Raw genomic sequence first — 9,483 nt, 5'->3', positions numbered from 1 at the left:
TTCAAATGCCTTCCAATTATTATAAGGTAAATTACGAATGACAAACTTCTTTAACAAGAATGGATGTTTTTGCCATTAAAATGGGCAGTGTAGGTATTTTCCTGGCCTCCACTCACTGCCGACTATGCTCCCCCATTGACTTGCATTGGGTTTCGTGTTTCGGGCAATACCCGACTTTTCGCGATAATCGGCCGATTCCACTCGACTCGACTTCTAAGATAGTCAGGTTTCGCGAAACACGGCTCGACTCTAAAAAAGTCAAGGTCGCTCAACCCTAATGGACAGTAAAGGTCTGTCTTCTTGTGTGGATCATCTCACTGCAAGAGTACAAAATATTCAAGACATTGTGGTTCAGAAATCTATGTTAGAACCTAGAATTCCTATTCCTGATTTTTTTTCTGGAGATAGAGCTAAGTTTCTGAATTTCAAAAATAATTGTAAACTGTTTCTGGCTTTGAAACCCCGCTCCTCTGGTGACCCAGTTCAACAAGTTAAGATCATTATTTCTTTATTACGTGGCGACCCTCAAGACTGGGCATTTTCCCTTGCGCCAGGAGATCCTGCATTATGCGATATTGATGCGTTTTTTCTGGCGCTCGGATTGCTTTATGATGAACCAAATTCAGTGGATCAGGCAGAGAAAAATTTGCTGGCTCTGTGTCAGGGTCAGGATGAGGTAGAGATATATTGTCAGAAGTTTAGGAAGTGGTCTGTGCTCATTCAATGGAATGGATGTGCGCTGGCAGCAATTTTCAGAAAGGGTCTCTCTGAAGCCCTTAAGGATGTCATGGTGGGATTTCCTATGCCTGCTGGTCTGAATGAGTCTATGTCTTTGGCCATTCAGATCGATCGACGCTTACGTGAGTGTAAAAATGTGCACCATTTGGCGGTATTATCTGAGCAAAAACCTGAGCCTATGCAATGTGATAGGACTTTGACCAGAGCTGAATGGCAAGAACACAGACGTCGGAATGGGCTGTGTTTTTATTGTGGTGATTCCACTCATGCTATCTCCGATTGTCCTAAGCGCACTAAGCGGTTCGCTAGGTCTGCCACCATTGGTACGGTACAGTCGAAATTTCTTTTGTCCGTTACTTTGATCTGCTCTTTGTCATCCTAATCTGTAATGGCATTTGTGGATTCAGGCGCTGCCCTGAATTTGATGGACTTGGACTTTGCTAGGCGCTGTGGGTTTTTCTTGGAGCCCTTGCAGTATCCTATTCCATTGAGAGGAGTTGATGCTACGCCTTTGGCCAAGAATAAGCCTCAGTACTGGACCCAACTGACCATGTGCATGGCTCCTGCGCATCAGGAGGATATTCGCTTTTTGGTGTTGCATAATCTGCATGATGTGGTCGTGTTGGGGTTGCCATGGCTACAAGTCCATAACCCAGTATTGGATTGGAAATCTATGTCTGTGTCCAGCTGGGGTTGTCAGGGGGTACATGATGATGTTCCATTTCTGTCTATTTCATCATCCACCCCTTCTGAGGTCCCAGAGTTCTTGTCGGATTACCGGGATGTATTTGATGAGCCCAAGTCCAGTGCCCTACCTCCGCATAGGGATTGCGATTGTGCTATCGATTTGATTCCTGGTAGTAAGTTTCCTAAGGGTCGAATGTTTAATTTGTCTGTGCCTGAGCACGCCGCTATGTGGAGTTACGTAAAGGAATCCTTGGAGAAGGGTCATATTCGCCCATCGTCGTCGCCATTGGGAGCAGGGTTCTTTTTTTGTGGCCAAGAAGGATGGTTCGTTGAGACCTTGTATTGATTACCGCCTTCTAAATAAAATCACAGTCAAATTTCAGTACCCCTTGCCGCTGCTGTCTGATTTGTTTGCTCGGATTAAGGGGGCTAGTTGGTTCACCAAGATAGATCTTCGTGGTGCGTATAATCTTGTGCGTATTAAACAGGGCGATGAATGGAAAACAGCATTTAATACGCCCGAGGGCCATTTTGAGTACCTGGTTATGCCATTCGGGCTTTCCAATACTCCATCAGTATTTCAGTCCTTTATGCATGACATCTTCCGAGAGTACCTGGATAAATTCCTGATTGTATACTTGGATGATATTTTGGTCTTCTCGGATGATTGGGAGTCTCACGTGAAGCAGGTTAGAATGGTGTTCCAGGTCCTGCGTGCAAATACTTTGTTTGTGAAGGGGTCAAAGTGTCTCTTTGGTGTTCAGAAGGTTTCATTTTTGGGTTTCATTTTTTCCCCTTACACTATCGAGATGGACCCTGTTAAAGTTCAGGCCATTTATGATTGGACTCAGCCGACATCTCTGAAGAGTCTGCAAAAGTTCCTGGGCTTTGCTAATTTTTATCGTCGCTTCATCAATAATTTTTCTAGTATTGCTAAACCGTTGACTGATTTAACCAAGAAGGCTGCTGATGTGGTCAATTGGTCTGCTGCTGTGGAAGCTTTTCAGGAGTTGAAGCGTCGTTTTTTTTCTGCCCCTGTGTTGTGCCAGCCAGATGTTTTGCTCCCATTCCAGGTCGAGGTTGATGCTTCTGAGATTGGAGCAGGGGCTGTTTTGTCGCAAAGAAGTTCTGATGGCTTGGTGATGAAACCATGTGCCTTCTTTTCCAGGAAGTTTTCGCCTGCTGAGCGTAATTATGATGTTGGCAATCGAGAGTTGTTGGCCATGAAGTGGGCATTCGAGGAGTGGCGTCATTGGCTTGAAGGAGCTAAGCATCGCGTGGTGGTCTTGACTGATCACAAGAACTTGACTTATCTCGAGTCTGCCAAACGGTTGAATCCTAGACAGGCTCGTTGGTCGCTGTTTTTCTCCCGTTTTGACTTTGTGGTTTCGTACCTTCCGGGCTCTAAGAGTGTGAAGGCGGATGCCCTGTCTAGGAGTTTTGTGCCCGACTCTCCGGGTTTGCCTGAGCCGGCGGGTATTCTCAAAGAGGGGGTAATTTTGTCTGCCATCTCCCCTGATTTGCGGCGGGTGCTGCAAAAATTTCAGGCTTATAGACCTGACCGTTGCCCAGCGGAGAAACTGTTTGTCCTTGATAAATGGACGAGTAGAGTTATCTCTGAGGTTCATTGTTCGGTGTTGGCTGGTCATCCTGGAATCTTTGGTACCAGAGATTTGGTGGCTAGATCCTTTTGGTGGCCGTCTCTGTCGCGGGATGTGCGTTCGTTTGTGCAGTCCTGTGGGATTTGTGCTCGGGCGAAGCCCTGCTGTTCTCGTGCCAGTGGGTTGCTTTTGCCCTTGCCGGTCCCGAAGAGGCCCTGGTCACATATCTCTATGGATTTTATTTCAGATCTCCCCGTCTCTCAAAAGATGTCGGTCTTTTGGGTGGTTTGTGATCGCTTCTCTAAGATGGTCCATTTGGTACCCTTGTCTAAATTGCCTTCCTTCTCTGATTTGGTGCCATTGTTCTTCCAGCATGTGGTTCGTTTACATGGCATTCCGGAGAACATCGTTTCTGGCAGAGGTTCCCAGTTTGTTTCGAGGTTTTGGCGAGCCTTTTGTGCTAGGATGGGCATTGATTTGTCTTTTTCCTCGGCTTTCCATCCTCAGACAAATGGCCAAACTGAACGAACCAATCAGACCTTGGAAACATATCTGAGATGTTTTGTTTCTGCTGATCAGGATGATTGGGTGTCCTTTTTGCCTTTGGCTGAGTTCGCCCTTAATAATCGGGCCAGCTCGGCTACTTTGGTTTCGCCGTTTTTCTGCAATTCTGGTTTCCATCCTCGTTTCTCTTCAGGGCAGGTTGAGACTTCGGACTGTCCTGGTGTAGATACTGTGGTGGATAGGTTGCAGCAGATTTGGACTCATGTAGTGGACAATTTGACATTGTCCCAGGAGAAGGCTCACCGTTTCGCTAACCGCAGGCGCTGTGTGGGTCCCCGACTTCGTGTTGGGGATTTGGTTTGGTTGTCATCTCGTTATATTCCTATGAAAGTTTCCTCTCCTAAGTTTAAGCCTCGTTTCATTGGTCCGTATAGGATTTCTGAGGTTCTTAATCCTGTGTCTTTTCGTTTGACCCTTCCAGCTTCTTTTTCCATCCATAATGTATTCCATAGGTCATTGTTGCGGAGATACGTGGCACCTGTGGTTCCATCCGTTGATCCTCATGCCCCGGTTTTGGTTGAGGGGGAGTTGGAGTGTATAGTGGAGAAGATTTTGGATTCTCGTATTTCGAGACGGAAACTCCAGTACCTGGTTAATTGGAAGGGTTATGGTCAGGAAGATAATTCCTGGGTCTTTGCCTCTGATGTTCATGCTGCCGATCTGGTTCGTGGTTTGTGGCCTGTCTTCACTGCATAAGCTAAGTTCTGCTTGTGTTACTTGGTTTGCTATTTTTTCTGTCCAGCTTGCTATTTTGGTTTGTCTTGCTTGCTGGAAGCTCTGGGACGCAGAGGAAGCACCTCCGTACCGTTAGTCGGTGCGGAGGGTCTTTTTGCTCCCTCTGCGTGGTTGTTTGTAGGTTTTTGTGCTGACCGCAAAGCTATCTTTCCTATCCTCGGTCTATTCAGTAAGTCGGGCCTCACTTTGCTAAAATCTATTTCATCTCTGTGTTTGTATTTTCATCTTTACTCACAGTCATTATATGTGGGGGGCTGCCTTTTCCTTTGGGGAATTTCTCTGAGGCAAGGTAGGCTTATTTTTCTATCTTCAGGGCTAGCTAGTTTCTCAGGCTGTGCCGAGGCGCCTAGGTCTGGTCAGGAGTGCTCCACGGCTACCTCTAGTGTGGTGTGATAGGATTAGGGATTGCGGTCATCAGAGTTCCCACGTCTCAGAGCTCGTCCTATGTTATTAGTAACTATCAGGTCACTTTGTGTGCTCTTAACCACCAGGTCCATTGTGTTTCTAAACCACCAGTCATAACAGTATATAACACAGCCACATAGTATATTGCCCAGCCACGTAGTATATAGCACAACCACGTAGTATATAGCACAGCCACATAGTATATAACACAGCCCATGTAGTATATAGCACAGCCACATAGTATATAGCAGAGCCCACGTAGTATATAGCACAGCCACATAGTATATAGCACAGCCACATAGTATATAGCACAGCCACGTAGTATATAGCACAGCCACATAGTATATTGCCCTGTCACGAAGTATATTGTCCAGCGACGTAGTATATTGCCCAGCAACGTAGTATTTTGCTCAGCCACGTATTATATTGCCCAGCCACGTAGCATATTGCCCATCCACGTAGTATATTGTCCAGCCACGTAGTATATAGCACAGTCTATATAGTATATAGCACAGAGATGTAGTATATAACACAGCCCATACAGTATCTAACACAGCCCACATAGTATATAGCAATGTGGGCACCATATCTCTGTTAAAAAAAGAATTAAAATAAAAAATAGTCATATACTCACCCTCCGTCGGCCCCCGGATCCAGCCGAAGCATTTACCGATGCTCCTTGTGATGCTCCAGTCCCAAGACTGCATTGCAGTCTCGTGAGATGATGATGTAGCGGTCTTGCAAGACCGCTACGTCATCATCTCGCGAGACTGCAATGCATGGAACGGTCACCAGAGCGTCGCGAGGAGCGGGAAAGGCCTGGGCTGGATCCGGAAAGGTGAGTATATAATTATTTTTTAATTTTTATTATTTTTAACATTAGATCCCGAGCCAATGTCGCTGATTGGTCACGCAGGCTGGGCACGGCCAATAAGCGAAGCGGGATTTAAATCCTGCGGCAATGTCGCTGATTGGTCACGCCGGCCAATCAGCGCTGGCTGGGTGCCACCAATCAGGGAAGCGGGATTTAAATCCCGTGGCAATGTCGCTGATTGGTCGCGCCGACTGGGCGCGACCAATCAGCGAAGCGGGATTTAAATCCCGTGCCAATGTCACTGATTAGTCGTGCCATCTGAGCGCGAGCAATCAAGCAGGATTTAAATCCCGCGCCAATGTCGCTGATTGGTCACGCCGGCTGGACGCGACCAATCAGCGAAGTGGGATTTAAATCCCGTGCCAATGTCACTGATTAGTCGCACCATCTGAGCGCGAGCAATCAAGCGGGATTTAAATCCCACGCCATTGTTGCTGATTGGTCACGCTGGCTGGGCACGAGCAATCAGCAAAGCCGGATTTAAATCCCATGCCAATGACACTGATTGGTCGTGCCGGCTGGGCGCGATCACTCAGCGAAGCGGGATTTAAATCCTGCGCCAATGTCGCTGATTGGTCGCGCCGGCTGGACACGACCAATCAGCGAAGCGGGATTTAAATCCCACGCAAATGTCGCTGATTGGTTGCACCGGCTGGGCACGAGCAATCAAGCGGGATTTAAATCCCATGCCATTGTCGCTGATTTGTCACGCCGGCTGGGCGCGAGCAATCAGCGAAGCAGGATTTAAATCTCGCGCCAATGTTGCTGATTGGTTGCACCGGCTGGGCACGAGCAATCAAGCGGGATTTAAATCCCACTCCATTGTCGCTGATTGGTCATGCCGGCTGGGCACGAGCAATCAGTGAAGCCGGATTTAAATCCCGCGCCAATGTCACTGATTGGTCACGCCGGCTGGACACGAGCAATCAGAGAAGCGGGATTTAAATCCCGCGCCAATATCGCTGATTGGACACATAAGCTGGGCGCAACCAATCAGCTGGGCATGACCAGTCAGCAAAGCGGGATTTAAATCTTATGCCCAATCAGCGAAGCGGTGGGACGGAGCATCGCGAGCTGCAGGAAAAGCTGCTGCAGAGGCGATGGAAGGTGAGAATATCACGATTTTTCATTTTTTAATTATTTTTAACATTATATCTTTTTACTGTTGATGCTGCATAGGCAGAATCAATAGTAAAAAGATTGTCACATAGGGTTAGTAGCAGCAATAACAGACTGCGTTACACCGCGTTATGCCGCGGTGTAACGCAGTCAGTTTAACGGACTGCTACAACGCTATGTGGGCGGCGGGCCGCATAGGCAGCATCAATAGTAAAAAGTTGGTCACACAGGGTTAATAGCAGCATTAACAGAGTGTGTTACACAGCGGCATAACGCGGTCCATTAACACTGCCATTAACCCTGTGTGAGCGCTGACTGGAAGAGAGTATGGAGCAGGCTCTGACTGCGGGGAGTAAGGAGCAGCCATTTTGTCGCCGGACTGTGCCCGTCGCTGATTGGTCATGGCAGTTTTGCCGCGACCAATCAGCGACTTGGGATTTCCGTTACAGACAGACAGACATAAAGACGGTAGTGACCCTTAGACAATTATATAGTAGATAAGACAGAAAAGTAAAAAATGTATTCCTTTGTGGGCCAGATTTATCAAAGCGTTCAAGCCAGAGTTCTATCGCAAAAGCTGTGAAAAGTAGTAAAATTTAGGCGCAACTCCGAGTTGTGCCTAAATTTTATGATGTTTGAGTTTTCATGACAGTTTCTCCCCCTCTGCCAAAATGGGCCAGAGCAGGGGCACGACCCCACAGCTCATCTAATTTATGATGAGCTGTTGTGTCCTCATGCCAGAAATCTCACTCAGGTACCTAACTGTAGTGGAATTTCTGGCACAGCACATAGAGACGCATGCCATTCGTCAGATGCTCCAGATTCATAAAGAGGCGTGCACCTCTTCATAAATCAGGTGCATCTGACTCAAGCCCACCCCCTCACCAAGACCCATGTGAACAATGCCAGCATTGATAAATTGGGCCCTGTGCACTTTTATTGCTTGGACCAATCGGAACCAGGAATGTAGTCCAAAGACAAGGTCACAAATCTGGGACCACTGGATGGAAGACCTTTGAATGTCTTTACCTTGATTATCCGGGCTGACACAATGCTCTCATTGCGGCTTGGCACACACATAATGTTGCACCAGGCCAGCAAATCAAAAGAAGATTAGGGAATGCAGGGAGATAAGGAAATTCACAGTCCTGTGTATTAATTCTCCCATACCTAGTAATTAGCCATTTATAATTTTAAATATTTTTCGTATTAAGTATATAATGCATACTAGATTTGGTTTCCAGTACCATCTCTATGCTGACGACACCCAATTATACACCTCTTCTCCTGTTGTCACGCCGACCTTTTTAGAAAACACCAGGGATTGTCTTACCGCTGTCTCTAACATCATGTCCTCCCTCTATCTGAAACTAAACCTGTCAAAAACTGAACTCCTCATGTTCTCTCCCTCTACTAACCTACCTTTGCCTGACATTGCCATCTCCGTGTGCGGTTCCACCATTACTCCAAAGCAACATGCCCGCTGCCTTGGGGTCATCCTTGATTCTGACCTTTCATTCACCCCCCACATCCGATCACTGGCTCGCTCTTCTTACCTGCATCTCAAAAACATTTCTAGAATTAGCCTTTTTCTTACTTTCGACTCTGCAAAAACTCTTACTGTTTCACTTATTCATTCTCGTCTGGACTATTGTAACTCTCTACTAATCGGCCTCCCTCTTACCAAACTTTCCCCGCTCCAATCTGTCCTGAATGCTGCTGCCAGGATCATATTCCTCACCAACCGTTACACCGATGCCTCTACCCTGTGCCAGTCATTACACTGGCTACCCATCCACTCCAGAATCCAGTACAAAACTACTACCCTCATCCACAAAGCACTCCATGGCTGGGCACCACCCTACATCTCCTCTCTGGTCTCAGTCTACCACCCTACCCGTGCCCTCCGCTCCGCTAATGACCTCAGGTTAGCATCCTCAATAATCAGAACCTCCCACTCCCGTCTCCAAGACTTTACACGTGCTGCGCCGATTCTTTGGAATGCACTACCTAGGTTAATACGATTAATCCCCAATCCCCACAGTTTTAAGCGTACCCTAAAAACTCATTTGTTCAGACTGGCCTACCGCCTCAATATATTAACCTAACGATCCCTGTGTGGCCTATTTAAAAAAAAAAAAACCTATTGTTTTTATTTATTTATTTTTTTTAAATTGGCAATCAGGTTCCTCGCATCATGTTCTCATTCACTTTATGCAGTTAATAGCCCTCTGTGTCTGTACTGCTACATACTTAGACAGTTAACTGGTTCATGCAGCTTTACATGAACACCCGAGCCTTACACTATGGCCGGTCCGAATAACTATAGCAATTGTTACCATCCACCTCTCGTGTCTCCCCTTTTCCTCATAGTTTGTAAGCTTGCGAGCAGGGCCCTCACTCCTCTTGGTATCTGTTTTGAACTGTATTTCTGTTATGCTGTAATGTCTATTGTCTGTACAAGTCCCCTCTATAATTTGTAAAGCGCTGCGGAATATGTTGGCGCTATATAAATAAAAATTATTATTATTATTATAAAAGGGGTAGATATGTTATATGTGCAATTTCTGAAGATGCACAGGGAATTAATAGGTAACATGGTCCATTGCCACCTTAAAAGCAGACATCAGCTTTTTTCTATACTCTATTAGATTGCATGTAAGTGACTGAGCTAATACATTTAATAGCTCAAATTTACTAATGGAATGTGAGAGCGAGATGAGAAGACTCCACTATTATGATATAAAGGAGCCTGTATAT

Source organism: Ranitomeya imitator, chromosome 4 (genome assembly GCF_032444005.1).
Source record: "Ranitomeya imitator isolate aRanImi1 chromosome 4, aRanImi1.pri, whole genome shotgun sequence".
NCBI lineage: Eukaryota > Metazoa > Chordata > Amphibia > Anura > Dendrobatidae > Ranitomeya > Ranitomeya imitator.
Note: the sequence above shows the minus strand (reverse complement) of the source record.